We start from the raw sequence: 20,811 nt of genomic DNA, 5'->3' as shown, positions 1-20,811 counted from the left end.
AAGCTAATAATGCTTCTGGGGTAAGGTATTATCTCCTTGCCTGCACACTGTAAACCTTTGCTCCAAAAAGAAATGTCCCCACGTTAAAACAAGGATATTGATAGTATCTCCCAAAGATTCATGAAAGCTGCTTTAAAGGCTTGGTTTCCAGGATGGCATTACTGATGTGGATAGGCCCTTTAGAGTAGGGGCCTAGTGAGAGATCTTTTCATTACAGGGTTACACTGGAATGCCCATGGAAAGGATTGTGGGATTCCACCAGCCCTCTTTTGTGATTTTTCTTGGTTCATGAGGTAAGTGTTGTGCTCCCACCACACACTTTTGTCATATAATACTTGCCCTCACAAGGGGGTCCAGAGCAATGAGGCTACTTCCTCTTGGACTACATCTTGGGCAGTCTCTAGAATTTTGGGCCAAAACAATTAATTGCCTCATGCATTTCACTATAGTAATTAAAGGCTCTAATACATATATTTAGAGAAAGAATGAGCTTAAAGTTTCCCACTGTTTCTTAGTATTCTTGTACTGGTAGATTACAGTTACTTGAGATTCTACTATGAGCCAGGCAATGGAGATGCATTGGTGAACAAAAGACAAAGCCTTTAACTTGTGAAATGGGAGATAGGTGGTGTGGGATACATAATATATAGCTAAGGGAAAGCAGAAATAATAGAAAAATACAGCAAAGTGAGAAAATAAACCCTAAACTCTATTAACAACACTAAAACACTGAATGAAAACTGCTAGACTGCCAAGATTGAGCATGTCCTGAAAAATTTATGTACTGAAGTTTGGTCTCCAGTATAGCAATGTTGAAATTATGCTGGAACTTTTAAGCAGTGGGGCCTAGCAGAAGTGATTAAATCCTTGAGAGAGGTCAGTAATTTGCTCATAGGAGCATCTTCTGCTGGGATAGCACAATGTCATTATAAACCAGACGGACACCTTCCTCAACTTTTCTCTGTCTCATACTTGTAGACATACCCCTTCAGTACACAGTAAATTCTGTTCCAACTTCTGTGGCATGGGGAGAGCACCACAGGTGCTCATAAAGATGTTGGTATCATGTAATACAGGCTACCTAGCCATCAGAAACATAAGCAAATTATACCACTTTTATTTGTAAGTTACCAAGCTTCTGATATTTTATTGGGGCAACACAAACAGCCTTAGTCAGAAAAACAATACTGAGAATGGCTAAAGTGAGGATGCAAACCAAGTGGACATCCAGAACAGAATTCTAGCCAGAGGGAACACTGGTAGAGAGTATGCCATTTCTAAGAAATAGCAACAAAACTTGCTATGGTAATAAACCTTTTCATCGTCTACCTGTTTGGCTGAATAAAGCCAACAAAATCATAGACATGAATGCTGGCTAGTTTTGTGTGATTCTTGGTCATTCCAAAAAAAAATTTCTCCCATACCTCATCTAAACAAAGGTGGAAACATTGGGTCTTTGGTAAGTATGATATAGTATGGTATAGTACTGAATCTATAGATTGGCTATTTTTGTGATACAAATTTTGTCAATACATGAGCATCGGATGTCTTTCCATCTTCTGAAGCCTTTCTTCATTTAAGATTATATTGTTTTTAGGAGTCATTTTCTTCCTTAGTTAATACCCAGATGTTATTGGTTTTTTCAGGATATTGTAAACAGTAATTTTATATTGCTTTCTCACCTTATCAGTAGCCTAAAAAAAGGCTACTAATTTTTGTGTTGATTTTATGTTCTGCTATGTTACCAAAACTGTTGATTACATCTAGAAGTTTTTGTGGTAGAATCTGTTAAGTTTCTTAAGTATATGACCACATCATCTGCCAAAAGATAATTGGACTTTTCCTTTCCCTATTAGAAACCCATAAAACATTTATTCTCCTATTTTATTGCTTTGGTTAGGAATTCTAGTACCATATGAATTGGGATTGGAAAGAATGGACATTCTTGTATCATTCCTGACTTTATAGAAAATGATTTTAGCTTTTCTCTATTTAATGATGCTGGCTATAGGCTATATAGTATTCCAAGTACACTCTTTTATTCTTAGTTTCTTCAGAGTTTTTACATAAAAGAATGTTGAATTGCCAGGCTCCAGTGGCTCATGCCATAATCCTAGCTACTTAGGAGGCTGAGATCTGAGGATCACGGTTCAAAGCAAGCCAGAGCAGGAAAGTCCATGAGAGGCTTATCTCTAATTAACCACCAGAATACTGGAAGTGGCACTGTGGCTCAACTGGTAGAGCACTCACCTTGAGCTGAAGAACTCAGGGACAGCACCTACGCCCAGAGTTCAAACCCCAGGACCAAAAACAAACAAACAAAAAAAAAACCCCTGAATTTTATTAAAAGCCTTTTCTGCATCAATTGAAATAATTGTGTTTTTTATTCTTGACTATGTGATATTATTAGAAATACTGAACTATCATCCCTGCAACTCAGGAATGAAGCCAACTTGATTACAGTGTATGGTCTTTTTAATGTATGGCTGGATATGGTTTACAAGAATTACTTAAATTTTCTATACCACTGTTCCTCAAAGATTGGTTTGTGGGTATTGGTGGCTCATGGCTATAATCATAGCTAATACTCAGGAGGCTGAGATCTGAAAATCAATGTCTGAAGTCAGCCTGGGCAGAATAGTCCATTAATCTATTATTTCCAGTTTACCAGCAATAAACTGGAACTATTGGCCTGGAACAAATGGTAGGGTGCTAGAAAAAGTTAAGAGAGGACCTAAATTAAATGCCCAGAATGAACACACGAACACACACACACACACACACACACACACACACACACACACACACACACACACACACACACACACACACACACGAGAGCGTATAATTCTGTTTTGCTTCTGTCTCATTTTGGAATGAATTCAGTAATACTCCTAGTAGTGTTCCTTCCCTATCTATTTCACAGAAGAATTTGAGGAGTATTAGTGTTAGTTCTTCCTTAAAGTTCTGATAGAGTTTAGCAGTGAATCCATATATTTCAGGCTTTTCTTTGTTGGAAGACATTACCATTTTAATTTCATTGCTTATATCCTCTTGGTTCAATTTTGGGAAGTTAACTATATCTACAAATTTATTTCTTGTAGTTTTTAGAAGTTTGTTTAGATATAGGTTTCTAAAGTATTCCCTCATGAGCTTCAGATTTTATTCATTTGTGATGATCCCTTTTTAATCTCTAATTTTTAAAATCTTTTCCCCTCTCTTTTTGGTCAAGTTAGCTATGAGTTTAACAAATCTCACTTATCTTTTCCAAGAACTTTTTTCATAAGGAAGTACTGGGGACTTGCACTAGGCTGTCCCTCTCACTGTTTCTCATTATTTTGTAGATGGAATTTAGTGAACTTTTATGCCCATGCTAACCTCAAACCACAATCTTCCAGATCTCAACTTCTGAATAACTAAAATAGAGGAATTAGGCACTGGCACCTTGCTTAAAAGGTCCCACTTTTTTTGTTGTTTGTTTGAACTCAGGGCGTGGGCGCTGTCCCTGAGCTTTTTCACTCAAGGCTAGTGCACTTTGAGCCACAGTATCACTTCCAGTTTTCTGGTGTTAATCAGAGATAAGAGTCACACAGACTTTCCTGCCAGGGCTGGGGACTGGCTTCAAATGGCAATCCTTAAATCTCAGCCTCCAGAATAGCTGGATTGCAGGCATGAGCAACTTGCATCAAGCAAGATCCCACTTTTTGTTTCACTGATTTTTTTGTATAGGTTAGACTCTTATTTCATTAGTTTCTGACTTTGTCTTTATAATTTTGTCCCATCTGCTAACATATTAGGGATGCCTTCTCTAAGAGATACCTTTTTTAGAAATCAAAGTAGATATATGTCAGAAACAACTGGACAGGTGGATTTCAAGTCAAAGTGAGATGTTGAACAAGGGATATAAAATTGAAAATGGGCAAAATGGATAAAACTGATGAACAACTGAGATGAAATAAGTTAATCATGGAGAATAAAAATGAAAAAAAAGACTACGATTTATAACATTAAAATTTAGGAGGAAACAGTAAATGAAAAAGTATATAGTTTTCTCTACCATGTAGCAAATAACTTGATAAGCATGAAAAAATAGGGGCTCACACCCATAATCGTAACTACTCTTGGAAGATCAAAATTTGAGACCAGGCTGAACAAGAGTTTGAGACCCCTTTATAACAGAAAAGGCCAGTGTGATGGTATGTACCAGACATCCCAACTACAGAAAGATGCATAATGGGGGGATTGCAACCCAGGCAAAAAGTGAGATCCTGTCTAAAAAATACCACAGCAAAGAGTGATGGAAGCATGTCTCAAGGGAAGGAGTTCCTACATAACAAATGCAAAACCCTGAATTCAAAATCCAAGACTGGAGAGAAAAAAAGTTAAACTATTACATATGACACTGTAATTATAATAAATGTATTTTATCCCACCTCCATGTCACAGTGAAAAACCCCTATATGATGAACAAATAGCCATTTTATATCCAACATAAATTATTAATGGGAAAATATAACTATATAACTTGAGGATATGTATGGGATGGGAAATATTGGGGAGAAAGATTGGTTGACAATGATCAAAATGCACTACACTTGTGAAATTGGAACCATTTGTAAATAATAGTTATTATTAAAATAATATTTAAAAGACACTTCCTTGGTACAACTAACGTATGCTAATAAAAATTCTGCTTCCACACCATAAAAAGAAATGAGAAAAGGAATATTAACTAGAGGGCGGGGAAGGTGGCTCAGTGGTAGAGCGCTTGCCTTGCATGCATGAGGTCCTGGGTTCGATTCCTCAGCACCACATAAGCCAAAAAGAAAAAAAAAAGCCAGAAGTGGCGCTGTGGCTCAAGTGGTAGAGCACTAGCCTTGAGCTGAAGAGCTGAGGGACAGCGCCCAGGCCAAGAGGTCAGGCCCCACGACCAGACTCCCCCCCAAAAAATATTAACTAGAAATTATCCTTAAAACACAAAACAAGGCAGTTCAGAGGACTTGAACAAAACCAAACCAAGGCATTTAGGAAACAATAAAGGCAGTGGTACTTCTTTATCATTAATCACATAAAATGTAAATGAAGCAAATAAAAGGAAGTCAAGAGTTTAGGGAGTGACTAGACCACCGTGGCAGAAAGCCTTCAAAACATAAAGTAGTCTTAAGAATGAGGCTGGGAATGTGGCTTAGTGGTAAAGTGCTTACCTAGCGTGCATCAAGCCCTGGGTTCGATTCCTCAGTACCACAGAAACAGAAAAGACCAGAAATAGCACTGTTTTTTAACATGGTAGAGTGCGAGCCTTGAGGAAAAGAAACTCAGGGACAGAGCCCAGGCTCCTCTGAGTTCAAGCCCCAGGACTGCCCCCACCACCACCAAAAAAAAAAAGTCACATTTCAGCCAAGTGAAGACATAGTAAAAAGACAACCATCTGTGAATTGTAAAGAGTGCCCCTAACAAACACCTAATCTTACACCTTTTAGAGACTTTCTAGTCTCCAAAACTATCATAAATTTCTGTTGTTTTTAAGTCACCCAATCCTTGGGGTGTTGTTTTTTGTGTCACTCCCAGAGCTGGTTGCATAAGGCTGGAGCTCTACCACTTGAGCCATAACTCTGCTTCCTCTACAACATTTTGTTAAAACAAACTAAGACAGTAAATTGGTACTGGAAATAGGATGTTGCTGTAATAAATACCTGGGTGCTGGTGGCTCATGCCTGTAATCCTAGCTACTTAGGAGACTGACATCTAAGGATGTGGTTCAAAGCCAGCCTGGGTGAGACTCTCATCTCCAATTAACAACCAGAAAACTGGAAGTGGAGCTGTGGCTCAAAGTGGTAGAGTACTAGATTTGAGGGAAAGAGCTCAAGGACAACATCCAAACTCTGAGTTCATCCAAACTCTGAGTTCAAGCCCCATGACTGACAAAAATTAAACAAAACCTAAGACTGTGAAAGTTGTTTTGGAATAATGGGTAGGGACTAACTGAAAGAGTTTTGTGGTGCATCTTTTTTTTTTTTTTTGGTGCCAGTCTTAGGGCTTGAACTCAGGGGCTGGGTGCTGTCCCAAGATGCTTTTTTTCAAGGCTGGCACTCTACAATTTGAGCCACAGCACCACTTACAGCTTTTTCTGAGTATAGTGGTTTATTAGAAATCAATCTCATGTAATTCTCTGCCCAGGCTGGCTTCAAACCAAGATCCTCAGATCTCAGCCTCCTAAGTAGCTAGGATTAGAGTTGTGAGCCACCATTGCCCTGCCTGGTAAAGATCTTTCTAATCAAGTCTCAGATGGAAATGAGGAATACATTATTCATAGATGGAGGGAAAGGCAATGTTGGTTATAAATGGCAAAGAAATGGGTGGTTTAGGGAGTGACTAGACCACCCTGGCAGAAAGCCTTCAAAACACAGCCTTAGTAGTCTTAAGAATGAGGCCCTTTTGAGGGCTGGGAATGTGGAAGTATCTGATGCAACTAGATGCTTATCTTGAGGAAGTATCTAAGCATGTAAGGATTGAGTAGTCTGGTTCCTACTGAATGCTCAGTGTAAAACAAGAAATTATCCAGAGATAGAACTGTTTATCAAAAGGGGAACTAAACTTAGAGAGTATTAAAGTTAAAGCTTCTGCATATATTTTAAAGAATGAGAAAACATGTTCAGTATATAGCAATAAGGATGAACAACTGCAGTTGTAGTACTCACTAGGCACTATGATGAAAATGAACAATACAACTTGTGGGTGGGGAATGGGAGAGAAAAACTGGGAGAGAGCAAGGAAAGGGGTGACACTCTCCCAAAAAGAAACGTACTCTTTACCTGACTTATGTAATTGTAATCCTCTGTGTATCACCATTGTAATAACAATAAAAACAGGAAAGATCAGTAGTCTTAAGAAACCAAATTAATATTACAGACTGATGTGCTATCAGTATTTGTCTTCCATCTTAAGGCTTTACAGTAATTCATAATACTTCTATTTTTTGTGGTTTTGGTTTTTTTGTCTGCAAAGTTGCAGAACACAAAATTAACACAAAAACCAGTAGCTTTTCTATATACATTTAAGGAACATGAAAATAAAATCAAGAATATTCACAATCATATTCACAATACTCTCAAAAAAAAGAATTAGAACTAAATACCTGGAAATAAATTGAACTAAACAAATAAAAGATCTCTACAGAACAAAAACTATAAAATCTTGGACAAAAAAACTGAAGCTATACTAAGATGAAAAAGATCTTAATAGTAATCCTTTAGGTTAAAAATTTGATAGCTTTTTTTTAAGTGACTCCTAATTTGTTTTAGGTGGACAGGTAGTATTACAAAGGGGTATAACTCATGCCTGTGGAAATAGGAAAATAATAGTTCAAGGCCAGCCTAAGGGGAAAAAAAAGTTAGCCGGACCCTTTCTCAAAAGAAAAAGCTCACTAGGCCAGAGACTGGATGGCTCATGCCTGAAATCCTAGCTTCTCAGGAAAAGCTGAGATCTGAGGATTGCAGTTTGAAGCTGGCCTGGGCAGGAAAGTCCATGAGACTCTTACTTCCAATTAACTACAGAAAAAGTGGGGTGTGGATCAAGTTGTAGAGTGCTAGGCATTAAGCAAAAAAGCTGAGGGACAGTGCCCAAGCCTTGAATTCAAGCCCCTACAACCAACAAAGAAAAAACAAAAAAAGAATATTCTACAGCCAAAGACGAGGCTTTTAAAAAGTGCATCAAGTAGTAATAAAGGAAAAAAAAATTTTTTTGGTCCAATCGTGGGGCCTGAACTCTGGGTCTGGGCACTGTCCCTCAGCCCTTCAGCTCAAGGCTAGCACTCTACCACTTGAGCCACAGTACCACTTCCGGCTTTTTTTTTTCTGCTTATGTGGTGCTGAGGAATGGAACCCAGGGCCTCATGCATGCAAGGCAAGCACTCTACCACTGAGCCACCTTCCCAGCCCTAAAGGAAAATATTTCTATAACTAATCCTGTAACAGAAATCCAGATCTAACTTTTTGTCTTCTAAAAAGATGTAACTTCTGGGCTGGGAAGGTGGCTCAGCGGTAGAATGCTTGCCTTGCATGCCTGAGGCCCTGGGTTCGATTCCTCAGCACCACATAAGCAAAAAGAAAAAAGCCAGAAGTGGCGCTGTGGCTCAAGTGGTAGAGCGGTAGCCTTGAGCTGAAGAGCTGAGGGACAGCGCCCAGGCCCAGAATTCAGGCCCCACGACCGGACACCCCCCCAAAAAAAATAAAAATAAAAAGATGTAACTTCTATCCTATATAGAAGAATTCTTGCTAATTACTATCTTTCTTTTCTTTCTCCTCTCCCTGGTTTGTGAACTCATACTAATTTTTCACCTATCAAATTGAAATTTGTTTTCTTATAAATTCTAGTTTAAAAAAATAACAACAAATTAACCAACCCTTAGGGGGTTGGAGGCATGACACAAGTGATAGGGCATCTGCCAATGAACAAAAAGCCTCAGATACAGAGTTCAAGTCCCAATCTAAAACAAAAAAAGAAAGAAAAATTCTGAATCCCTACTATGACAATACCCTCCTTTAACCCTTTCCCACAGTTCTATACACAGAAAGAATCCTATCTTCTTTCAGAACTTTCACTTCCTCTTGGAATCAATGTTTCTGTTTCTCCAATTAGACTCTAAGTACTTTGAAAGCACTATGCATCATGCTATCCCTGCAGTATTTGATATACCAGCATCTAATGTCACCAAAGCAAACAAAGGTTTTCCCTTTATTTAAAAAAAATCCATTATATAAGTCAATATACCTTAATTTGACAAAGAACCTTTTGGATTAGTATCTATGAGTCACTGAGTTCTACTTCCTTGTCAGTCTACCTCTCAAAATTAAGATTGACTGTATTGTTAGCTTCTAGCCTTCTTTTTCTTCCTGATAGCACCTTAATTGGGAACATTTATTCTTATTATCTCTTAATCTCTGTTGTATATTTTACTATGCTTCTCCTATAGTTTCTAAGATATCAAACCTAGGAATTGGTGCTGTTGCTCAAAGTGGTAGAACCCTAACCTTGACTAAAAGAGCTCAGGGACAGTGCCCAGGCCCCAAGTTCAAGCCCTATAACCAGCCAAATTAAAAAAAAAAAAAAAAAGATATCAGACCTAAGTAAATAATAAAAGTAGTATCTGATTCACTACCTCTAAAAATATTAACTGTTCATGAGTGGGACTGGGGAAAGTTTACATCAAAATGAAAATACGTAAAGGAATATTATTCCCAAAAACCTCCGAACATTCAGTAAACAGAAAATGCTGACTGATAAAGAAAATGACATGATTAGCAGAGGCAGATAAAAGACAAAAACAATGGCAACAAAATAAACAGCTTCATGAAAGGCAGCTAGCATTTTATAGACATGCTAAACACAAGCAAAACATCTACAAGAATCAACTTAACATTAATTAAACAAACATCAAACACCTAAGGTAAATACAGAACCAGGCCTTTGGCTACAATGTGAACTTTAGTAACAATATAAACATGTAGAGCCAATTTCCAAATTTCTGGGATGTAGTATCTAAAAGTCTTCTTTGTAACTATATACTACCTAAAAAATGAATTATGCAACTTAAAGACAGGGACAGGAGAGGGAAACTGAGAGGGAAAGCTAAGGAAGGGTGACATTATCTAAAAAGAAATGTATTACCTGACAATGGTAACCCCTCTGTACAACACCTTAATGAGGATGACAAAATTGCCAGGCTCCAGTGGCTGAGGCCCGTAATCTTAACTACTCAAGAGGCTGAGATCTGAGAACCATGGTTCAAAGCCAGCTGGGGTAGGAAAGTCTGTAAGACTCTTATCTCCAATTAACCAACAAAAAGCCAGAGTAGAGGTATAGATAGCTTAAATGATAAGAGTGCCAAGGGCTGGGAGTTCAGTGGTACAGTGCTTGCCTAGCAAGCATGAAACTGTGGGTTCGATTCCTCAGTAACACATAAACAGAAAAAAAAAAAAAAAGCCTGAAAGCCCTGCGCTGGTGGCTCACACCTGTAACCCTGAGGGGGCTAAGATCTGAGGATCATGGTTCAAAGCCAGCCCAGGTTGGAAAGTCCCTGTGAGACTCTATCTCCAATAAACAACTCAGAAAACCAGACTCAAGTGGCTCAAGTGGTAGAGCCCTAGCCTTGAGCTGAAGAGCTCAGAGACAGTGCTCAGGCCCAGAGCTCAAGCCCCACAACACACACATACACACAAAATTATGTGAGGGAACAGGTGACACTGTCCCAAAAGAAATGTACTCTTAGCCGGGCGCTGGTGGCTCACACCTGTAATCCTAGCTACTCAGGAGGCTGAGATCTGAGGATCGAGGTTCAAAGCCAGCCCAGGCAGGAGAGACCGTGAGACTCCTATCTCCAATAAACTACCAGAAAACCGGAAGTGGCGCAGTAGCTCAAGTGGTAGAGCACTCGCCTTTAGCTGAAGAGCTGAGGGACAGCGCCCAGGCCCAGAGTTCAAGCCCCACCAACAAAAAAAAAAAAGAAAGAAAGAAAGAAATGTACTCTTAGCCAGGCACTGGTGGCTCACACTTATAATCCTACCTACTTATAGGAGGCTGAATCTGAGGATCAAAGTTCAAAGCCAGCCTGGGCCGGAAAAGCCCATGAGACTCTTGTATCCAATTAACCAACAGAAAACCAGAAATGGCTCAAAGCGATAAAGGGCTAGCCTTAAGCGAAAGGGCTTAGGGACAGTGCCCAGGCTCTGAGTTTCAATCCCTACCACCGACCAAAAAAAATAAAATAACAGATGTAGACAGATATACTTACTATTTAAACTCCAAAGTGGAATAGATTCAGACAAAATGTAATAAGGTAATAAAGACCTTTGTTATTTACTACTCAAAATTCAGGCATCAAGTAAGACTTGAATAATATGGCATACCACATTATCTCTAATATGTCAACTTTTACTACAGAAAGGTAGGAATACTGTAAGAAAAGCCATCTTTTCTACCATACTGGATTGCTTCCTTTCTAGCTTGTGAGAACTGTTTTTCTGAAAAGTTCTCATTTTGGCCAGTAGCTTGGCCCTTGTTAATTATATTCTGTTCCTACTACATTTTAATTAAGACATCCTATTCCTGTTACTTAAGCCAGCAGATGTTAACTTGAGCCAATCTGAGCAGAGGGACAGGGACAGGGATAGGGTCTGCTGCACTAGTTATAGAAGGGGAGCAGCCTGTCGGTCGTGGGGCTTGAACTCTGGGCCTGGGCCCTGTCCCTCAGTCTTCAGCTCAAGGTGAGCTCTCTGCCACTTGAGCCACAGCACCACTTTTGGTTTTTCTCGTGGTTAATTGGAGATACAATTCCTTGCGATTCCTTGCTTCGTTTTGGCTGATGGCGCAGTCCTCTGGAGAAGTGTGCCTTGCCAAGTTCCTTTAAGTTGGTGTTCTTATTCCCACTAGACATTCCAACATCTCAAGACATATCTAACAATACAGATAGCAAAATCTATCTGTATTGTTATACAAAGCCAAAAATAACTATGCAACTTAAGCAATTTAAAGGATATTTAAGCAATCCTTTATTGAGTAAATTCTATTTCACTCTGATTATTCTATGCCATACCCATATTCCCTTTACAAATATACTGCAATTTAGCTCTGATTAATGTATTTACTTGTATGTTGATCAATAATTATTTGTAGAAGATCTAATATCCAGAATATATAAAGAAAGCTTACAACGTGAATGATTTAAAAAAAAAAAAAAGTAGCCAGGCACTGGCAACTCACACCTATAATCCTAGCTACTGTGAAAGCTAAAACTGGGAAGACTGTGGTTTGAGGCCAGCCTGGGCACAAATATTTACATGATCCCTTCTCAACCAATAGCTAGGCACAGTGGTATGTTCCTGTCATCCTAGCAGTATTGAAGGCCAAGACAGAGGATCAAGTTTCCAGAACAGGCTGGGCAAAAGTCCATGAAATTATTTCAAGAGAAAAAGCTGAGTATGATGGCACACACCTGTCATCCCATCTACTGTGGAGGATCATGGTACAGGTTAAGTACCCCAGGCAAGAAGTGATACCCTATCTTAAAATGAACCAATACAAACAAGTGGCTCAATGATAGTGCTTATTCTTAGCAAGCATAAGACCCTGAGTCCAAATACCAGCACTGCAAAAAATAAAATAACCTAAGTGAAAACTGGGCATGAGATCTGATTAGAGATTTGTCCAAAGTAAGTAGCACGAATGGTCAAAAAGATTTGAAAAAAAACACTGTACATCACTCATCAGGGAAATATAAAACCAAAGGGGCCTGGAACGTGGCTTAGTGGTAGAGTGCTCGCCTACTATGCACGATGCCCCAGGTTCAATTCCTCAGTTCCAAATAAACAGAAAAAGGTAGAAGTGGAGTCGTAGCTCCAGTGGTAGAGTGCTAGTCTTGAACAAAAGAACTTCAGGGACTACACCTGGGCCTTGAGTTCAAGCCCCAGGACTGACAAAAACAAAAAACAAAAACCCATGAAACAGTAATTCATAACCATTATGAACTGGAAGGAAAACGCAACAGATAAAAGGTATTCAAAGATACACATAACTGGTTATGTTCAATTGAAAACCCTTTGTACAACTTCTCCAAGAATAAAAACTAAAGATTAAAAAAAAAAGGTACGGGGCACCAGTGGCTCATGCCTGTAACCCTAGCTACTACTCCAGAGGCTAAGATCTGAAGATTTCGGCTTGAAGCCAACCAAGGCAGAAAACTTTGTAGGATTCCATCTCCAAATAACCAGCAAAAATAGCCAGACTTCAAGTATGGCTCAAGGTGGTACAGTGCACAAATTATAAATGAAAAAGACTATCAAGAGCCAAAGGCTCTGGGTTCAAATACCAGTACCAGCATATATGTGCACACGTATGTAGGTGTGTATGCGTGCGCACACACACACACATTGGAAAGAAAAGATATGCTGAAATTGTTTGAAACCTCAGACATTGCTAAAAAGGAAGGTAAAAGTCTATGGCCTCTTTGAAAAACAGCTTAGTAATTTCCTCAAAAAATTAAAACAGCCAAGTAGTGGTTGCTCACACCTGTAATCCTAGCTACTCAGGAGACTGAGATCTGAGGATCAGGGTTCAAAGCCAGCCTAGGCAGGAAAGTCTGTGAGACTTGTATCTCTAATTAACCACCAGAAAACCAAAAGTGGCACTGTGGCTCAAGTGGCAGACAGCTCACCTTGAGCTGAAGACTGAGGGACAGTGCCCAGACCCAGAGTTCAAGCCCCACGACCGACAAAAAAAAAAACCAACATAAAGTTAACATGTAATCCAGTAATTCTATCCTATATGTATGTATTACTAGAGAGAACTAAAAAAAAGATCCACACAAGAACTTGTACACAAATGTTCATAAAATCATTACTTATAATAAATAACCAAAAAGCAGAGACAAATGTCTACCAGCTCATGTATGGGTTTACAAAACTCTATATTTACATCGTATGTCCATACACTACAGCATTTTTTTAACCATAAAAGGAACAAAACTGCTGATACAGATTACAAGCTGGATAAATCTTAAAGACAATCCACTAAGTTAAGGAAAGAGGCCCTGGGTTCGATTCCCCTCAGCACCACATAAGCAGAAAAGGCCAGAAGTGGTGCTGTGGCTCTAGTGGTAGAGCGCTAAGCCTTGAGCTGAAGAGCTGAGGGATAGCACCCAGGCCCAGAGTTCAGAACCCACGAAAGACACCTCCCTCCCCCCCCCCCCCCCCCCCCGCCACTCCAAAAAACAGAAAAGAAACAGATAAATTAGTCATCAAGAACTGGGTCACAAGAGGGATAGTAAATGACTGCCAAAGATTTGGGTTTTTTTTTCCCAAGATAATAAAAATGCTATGGAATTAGTAATGATACATGCACAACCAAAAACTACTGGATTTCAAAATGGTTAATATTATGGCTTGTGAGTCATTTTTAAATTAAAAAAAAAAGACATGGACCACTGTACTGAAATACTCCCTACATATGAGTAAAATAAGCTAACCGTTTATAATGGAATTTTACCCAAAGCAATGTACAAGTGCATAGAATGGTAAAACAGTTTTTAAATATTTGCAAATAGATCATTTGTACTGAGTAATGTTAAGTTTTTATAATAGCTTTGTATCTATATCACAAACTCAGATTCTACACAACAGATGGGCAGACTTAAAGGAAATAAGAATTGAGAGGTAGAGAGATAAAACAAATCAAACCCCTCTACTAAGCTTCCAGAGACAGCTTGCAAGCCTGAGATGAAAACCAAACACACTTAGCTGTCAACACTTAATACCAAATACTTTTTGACAGTTTTCAAATACCCAATACAACTCTTTTTGTTGCTGGTGGGAATTGAACTCAGGGCCTAGGCACTGTGCCTAGGCACTGTCCCTGAGCACTTTCGCTCTCAAGGCTAGTACTCTACCACTTTGAGCCACAATGCCATATCCATTTTTTGAGTGGTTAACTGGAGATAATAAAGAGTCTCACAGATTTTCCTGCCCAGCCTGGCTTTGAACTGCACTCCTTAGATCTCAGCCTCCTTGTGTAGCAAGGATTACAGGCATGAACCACCAATGCCCAGCCCAATCCAATTCATAAGGAAGAAAATTGGTCAATACTAAAGGTATTCAAAGAGTGAACATGCTAATTTGGGTTGTTGGGGTTTTTTTTTTGGGGGGGGGTTAGCTTTGTTTTTCCTATTATGAGGTTTGAACTCAGGGCCTGGGTGCTGTTGGGGAGCTTTCTGCTCAAGGCTAGTGCTCTATCACTTTGAGCCATAGGGCCACTTCCAATTCTCTGATGGCCATAAGAGTCTCCTGGACTTTTCCGCCTGGGCTGGCTTTGAACTGTGATTCTCAGCTCTCAGCCTCCTGAGTAGCTAGGATTACAGGCATGAGCCACAGGTGCCCAGCTAATACTACATTATTTTAAGTAAGTAACTCATCTTTTTATTTTCCACTTTGCTCCCATTTCTTCATGAATAAAGTCTTCAATGAATTTCTTGTATATTAATCAAAACAAAGCAGAAATCTGCCACCATCTTCATAAAGACTTCAGCATCTCAAGAGATACCTTTCACTTCTAAATACCCTTAGCACTTTCTTGTATAATTATATGACACATTTTGCCTTGTATAACTGAATACATTTATTTTCTCTAAGAATTTTTAATTCTTACAGAAGATTAGGGAAGTTTTCCTAATAGCTTTGCCCATGCCTGGCAGAAGGCCCAGAGGACTGCGAGGTACAGTAACTTACTTATATAATACTACCTACTCAGGAGGCTGAAATCTGAGGAAGGGTTAAAATCCAGCCTATATAGAAGTCTGTGATACTACCTATCTCCAATTAACCAGCAAAAAGCCAGAAAAGGAGCTGTGGTAGAGTGATATCCTTGAGAGAAAAAAAAAGCCAAGTGAGAACAAAAAGCCCAGAGTTCAAGCCCAGTACTGGCACAAAAAGACAGTCCTTTCTTTCCCAACTGCAGCGCTAACTCAGGTACTTAGGCAGGTACTCAGTTCCCAGAGAAAACAAGTAACCAATTCCATGTAGAATATTCCAGACCATCTTATGTAGCCCCATAAAGTTAAATGCTGGGATTATTCAAATGTGTTCTAAAATTGCTCCAGCTATAAGCACATTGATGGAATCAGTGATTTAGAAAGCCAGAGATTCATTACCTGACGTATGAAATGGCAATCCGTCTGTATAACACCTTAATGATTACAAAAATATATTAAAAAATGAAAGATTCATCTTGTCCTCCCAGGCCTTTTTTTAATAACGAATCACAACTTTCACCACACGAGAAAGAGCTTGAGAATACAATACGGTTGCAGGGAGCCAAGCAGTAGGTTATCTCACACCAGGCAGCAGAAAGTCTAGCTCTTCCTGGATTCCAGACAATCATACTAGTCTTAGAGGACTTAATAATCAGAGTATTATTGATTGAGTAACCAAATATCCATGTCAATCATAATCACTGAACCCAAGAGGCTGAGCATTTTCAAATCCAAACTGTTTAGAAAAGTTTGGAACTTAGAGCAATGTGCATTTCAGATTTTTAGATTAAGGCTTCAGTCTGTAAAATCTGCTAACATTTTTAAATATGAAAGCATTAAAATCTAAAACACTCTTGATCGCAAATATCTTGAATAAGGGATATTTGACCTATACTAAAAATTCCTAACTCAATGAAATTTAGGTATGGAACCAATAACTTGTCTTCCACCACCACCATTATCACCTTGCCATACACCCGGTTTCCCTGCCCCACTTCCAATATCACAAGAACAAGGAAGAGAAAACTTGATTTGGGAATAACTTAGAATTTTTATTTTTATTCATTATTCCTTTTTGCCAGTCCTGGGGTTTGAACTCAAGAGCCTGGGCTCTATCCCTGAGCTTATTTCACTCAAGACTAGCACTCTTAACCATTTGAGCCACAATGCCCTTCCAGCTTTTTCTGTTTATGTGGTATTAAGGAACCAACACAGGGCTTCATGCATGCTAAGGCAAGCACTTTACCAACTAAACCATTTTCCCAGCCCTACAATTAATTTTTAATCTAAAAAATACGAATTAAATATTTTAAAAAACAGAACAATCATATAATATTAAAATAATCAGCCAAGAGATTCAAACAGGAGATCAAAAACAATCCTATTACAAGAATTATTAGGCTGGGTGCTGGTGGATCACACCTGTAATCCGAGCTGCTCAGAAGGCTCAGATATGAGGATCTAGATTCAAAGCCAGTCTGGGCAAGAAAGTCTGTGAGACTTATCTCCAATTAATCACAGAAAAAGCCAGAAGTTGTGCTCTGGCTCAAGTGATAGAGCACTGGCTTTGAGCAAAAAGAGTCCAAGAACAGTACCCAGGCCCAGAGTTCAAGCCCCACAACTGGCAAAAATATATACATATGTATATATATTATGTATGTATATGTAAAATATATATATATACATATGGACATATTATGTATATATGTGCATGTAAAATACATATATATATATATGAACTTCCTAGCATTACAACTGATTGACTTGGCACTCTCCCCTTAAAGAACAAAATTGCATTTAATAAAGGAAAAATGAGAGCTGAATGACTTTAGTTGAGAGATTATCAATATATACTAATTATTGCTCAGATTAAAATACTATTGTACTCTGGACTCTAAAATGTCCTGAACTTTACCCAGAAAGTGGAAATTTGGAACTAAAATTGAAATTGCACTCAGAGAGCGCAAGGGAAAAGGTGACAATGTCCAAAAAGAAATAATGTACTTTAGGGGCTGGAAAGGTAGCTTGGTGGTAGAGTGCTTGCCTCACATTCATGAGGCCCTGGGTTCAATTCCTCAGCACCACATAAACTAGAAAAGGTCGGAAGTGGCACTGTTGCTCAAGTAGTAGAGTGCTAGCTTTGAGCTGAAGAACTCAGGGACAGCGCCCAGGCCCAGAGTTCAAGCGCCATGACCAACAACAACAAAAAAAGTTCTTTATCTGACTTATTGAATAATAATAAAATTATACTGAAAACAAAAAAACTAGTCACCAGATTAAAATATTCCTCAATTTTTTTAAGTTTCGATACTCAACTGAAATATATTTACATAACAATTTTATTAGCTATAAACCAAAACAAAAAACACCTTGCCACTGTGCACTGGTGACTCATGCCTGTAAATCAGTTACTCAGGAGGCTGAAATCTGAAGATCACGGTTCAAAGCCAGCCCAGGTTAGAAAAGTCAGTGAGATTCTCATCTCCAAATGACTACCAGAAAATGAGAAGTGGTGCTGTGGCTTAAAGTGGTAGAATACTAGCCTTGAGCAAAAGAGCTCAGGGATGTGCTCAGGCTACAAGCCCAGGACTCAAGTTTTAACCTCATAACCAACCAAAACAAAAACAAACAACAACAACAAAAAAAACTTGCTAATCAGCAGTAAACACAAATGCTAGCAGTGGTTGATTTTAAAGGAGAAAGGGACCTGAAGGAGTGATTCCATTGATAGAGTGATAGAGCACTAGTCTGTGAGTGAAAGCATCAGGGATTGAGTTTGAATCCTGTCTCAGACCAACAATAAAATAAAATAAAAAGGAAGGGAGGGCTAAGGTAGAAGGCAAGGATTTTAAAGTAAATAGAATCATCATAAACAACTTGTTAAAACTGTGTGAACTGTGCTGGGAAAGAGTGCTTGCCTAGCATGCATGAAGCCCTGGGTTCAATTCCTCAGTACCGCATAAACAGAAAAAGCAGGAAGTGGCAGGGCTCTGGTCGTTCAGGCCTATAATCCTAACTACTCAGAAGGCTCAGATCTGAGGATCCAGGTTCAAAGCCAGCCCAGGCAGGAAAGACCTTGAGACTCTGATCTCCAATAAAACGATCAGAAAACTGGAAGTGATGCTGTGGCTCAAGTGGCAGAGCACTCGCCTTGAGCTGAAGAGCTGAGGTACAGCACCCAGGCCCAGAGTTCAAGCCCCAGGACTGACAAAAAAAAAAAAAGAAAGAAAGAAATCTAAGCCAGGCTCTAATTCTAGCTACTCAAGAGGCCAAGATCTGACCATCATAATTCAAAGCCAGTAGGAGCAGAAAGTCCATAAAGTCTTATCTGCAACAAACTACTCAGAAAAAGCAGGAAGTGGTGCTGTGTCTCAAGTTGTACAATACTACAATTCAGGGACAGCACTCAGGCCCTGAGTTCAAGCCCCAGAACTGGGGGTGGGGAGGTGGGGGTGGAATCTACTTAAAACAAAAAATCTAGGACTGGGCAGGTGGCTCAGTGGTAGAATGCTCCCCTGGCATGCATGGGCCCTGGGTTCGATTCCTCAGCACCACATAAGCAGAAAAAGCCGGAAGTGGCTCTGTGGCTCAAGTGGTAGATTGCTAGCCTACAGCTGAGGAGCTGAGGGACAGTGCCCAGGCCCAGAGTTCAGGCCCCACAACCGACCAAAAAACAAAAACAAAATCTAACCAAGATTTCATGATCTTAAAACAACAACAAACAACAAAAAACCTTAGTGGAGGGAAAAACTAGGAGAGCAAGGGAAGGGATGATATTGTCCAAAAAGAAATGTACTCTTTACCTGACTTATGTAACTATAAACCCCTGTACATCGACTTTACAGTAACAATTTTTTTAATCCTATTGAACAAAACCAATAAGTGAATACTACAAGAAGTAAAAATTACTCAAAAGAATTTCAGCTTTTTACATTAACCAACAATTCTGAAAATGCATTAATTTTATGTTGTCAAGATTTCTTACATACTGTCTTAGGATGGTGGCAAATAACACATAACTCAGAAATGCTTAAGCCAAGTTAACATTTTGACGGGTTTGAAAGAATAAAACAAGCAGACAGAGCACAGCAAATGATAGCTAAGAGCCAAAGGGCTGTTTCCTGGATAGAGCTGGCCTTGGATTGGCTGGACAGAAATTTTGAGATATATTCTTGTAAGACAAAATCATGCCCCAAAAAACAACTACTTATGCGTTTATTATTTACACATTCTAAAAATGTACTTTTAACCTTTGAACAACCAAAGTGATAACAGATACCTTACAGCTCACATTATTTTGGATGTTAGTCTAAACCCTTAATAAATTCACATTACCCATTTTAGAAAAGAAAAAAAAACATTCCCAAAACAGAAAAGCTTATACTCTCTAAGTAAAGAATACCTTACTCTTTCACTCGTTTAAAGTTTCAGTTTTGCTGTTTAATCTACTACAGAACACATCTCTTGTCGGACACCGCAAAAGGCAGACCCTCCTGTCAAGCTAAAAGGCTCAAACACAAAGACTAACCTAACCAAGTGCTGTAATTCTTCCAAACTGAGCCTCTCCACACCCCCTCCACCCTTCCCCCCCAACAGATATGTCTATTAAATCAGTGTCTGTTCTCCCCCTCGCACAACAAAGAGAACTTCTCACCGCATGAAATTGCCGCTGAATGGACACCAGAAAGCAAGATTTGCATAATTCCTTCCAACGAAACCCCATCAGGAAAGAGGGGAAGAGGGGCCCAAGCGACCCTAGAGAGAATCTCCCAGATCCCGGTGGGGAAGAAGACATGGTTCCCCAGACTATTCTTCAGGGGGACGAGGGGTGGGCTGGAATTCTGGACCTCCCCGAGGACTGGGCGTGGGGGGGGACCGAGGACGACAGGAGGGCATTTCCTCACACACCAGCAGCCAGCAGCCGCCGAGCAAAGACGAGGAAATAACAATGCTGAGGACAGGAGAGTCAGACACAGGGATGGACCGGAGCTAGGGGGCGGCGGGCAGAGCAGGGACACCCACACGGGCCACTTACTTTTTGGAGGGGGGTCAGATATATTAGTTAAGCCCTTAGGGTCCCGTCGGCCGCCGCACAGAGAGAAACGGGACCTTGGGAGAGAAAAACAGACAAAACACACAGTGTGAGAGGCGCAGCCCGGCCGCCCGGCCCCTCCCGGGCGTCCCCGTCCACACTCCCTCCGGCCACCGGCGAACGCGCCGCCCCGTGGCCACCCGGGTCCGGGAGGCGCCGCCGCCGACCAATCCCGGAGGGAAACCGGGGCGACCCCCCGCCCAGCCCCACGGGCGCACTCGATCTCCCCCACGCCTCCCCGCCGCGGGAACACCGAACACAAATCCGCACACACCGACCCGTGCGTCCAGGACTAACTCCCCGGCCGCCGCCGCCGCCCCCCGCGGCCATGACACCCCACTTGGCTCGGTCAGGAGGACGCGGGGCCTGTGACAGCTCCGGCTCCCTCCGCCCCCATCTCCACCTCACGCCTCGCACACGCCCG

At 40.2% G+C, this 20,811-nt stretch overlaps 1 protein-coding gene across 1 annotated transcript in view; it reads right to left on the bottom strand.

Annotated features, from left to right (window-relative positions):
* The window catches only part of Lcor (ligand dependent nuclear receptor corepressor), a 77,329-nt gene extending 56,929 nt beyond the window's left edge, over positions 1–20,400 (bottom strand). The window contains exon 1 of the mRNA XM_013017793.1: positions 20,331–20,400. The gene's annotated coding sequence lies outside the window, so the exon portion shown is untranslated. The remainder of the gene's footprint in view (positions 1–20,330) is intronic.
* Positions 20,401–20,811: the final 411 nt, after the last annotated feature.

The sequence above is a fragment of the Dipodomys ordii genome, unplaced genomic scaffold, assembly GCF_000151885.1.
Source record: "Dipodomys ordii isolate 6190 unplaced genomic scaffold, Dord_2.0 Scaffold36, whole genome shotgun sequence".
NCBI classification, from domain to species: Eukaryota; Metazoa; Chordata; class Mammalia; order Rodentia; family Heteromyidae; genus Dipodomys; species Dipodomys ordii.
This window is presented reverse-complemented; position numbering and strand designations above follow the sequence as displayed.